Consider the following 745-nt stretch of genomic DNA (forward strand, 5'->3'; position numbering starts at 1 on the left):
AAAAATTTGGATTTTTTTTTTTTTTTTTTTATAAGATAGTTTTTTTAATTTTTGAAGCCCTCGCCCCTACTCCTCTTCTTCCTTCTCGCGCGGTTATATCGTCCTCCTCCTCTTGGCTCGTCTCTGTCTTCCTTCTCGCGCGGTTATATTTTCCGATCAATCTTAAACATGCTCATAGTTTAGTAGGTCCCTAGAATTTTCATTGTCTAGTAACAAAATAGTAGTTTTATATATAAACATATATCAACGTCGTTGACCAACAAATCAGTGAGCTACTTCTAGTGCTATTTCCTACAATTTCTCTTGCAGGGTTGAGTTTTTGAAGAGTAATAAATTTAGGTGGACCAAAAAAGAAGCAAGACTTAGTGAATAAGCATCCAATAAATGATGGATCATACAGACTTCATAAAGGATAAATATTTTATATTAAGAATACATATATTATGTTATAAAGTATTTTTATTTTAAATTGTATGCATCATATTTTTTTTATATATTATAAAAATATACTAAATAAAATTTTTCTACTAAAGTCAATTCCTACTTCCGCCACTGGTTTGATACAATCGTAATTTGGCTTTTAAAACCGTGCTTTCTAAAAAATGAACATCGATCTTTGCTAGTAATTTGAAAATATTGGTTTTTCTATGTTTTCAAATCCTAATTTTTTTAAAAACGCATATTTTCAAACGATACATGCATTTTATGCAATTTAGTTTAAATCCGCACTTTTAGTTAAGGGGAA

This window comes from Corylus avellana, chromosome ca7, assembly GCF_901000735.1.
Source record: "Corylus avellana chromosome ca7, CavTom2PMs-1.0".
Lineage (NCBI taxonomy): Eukaryota > Viridiplantae > Streptophyta > Magnoliopsida > Fagales > Betulaceae > Corylus > Corylus avellana.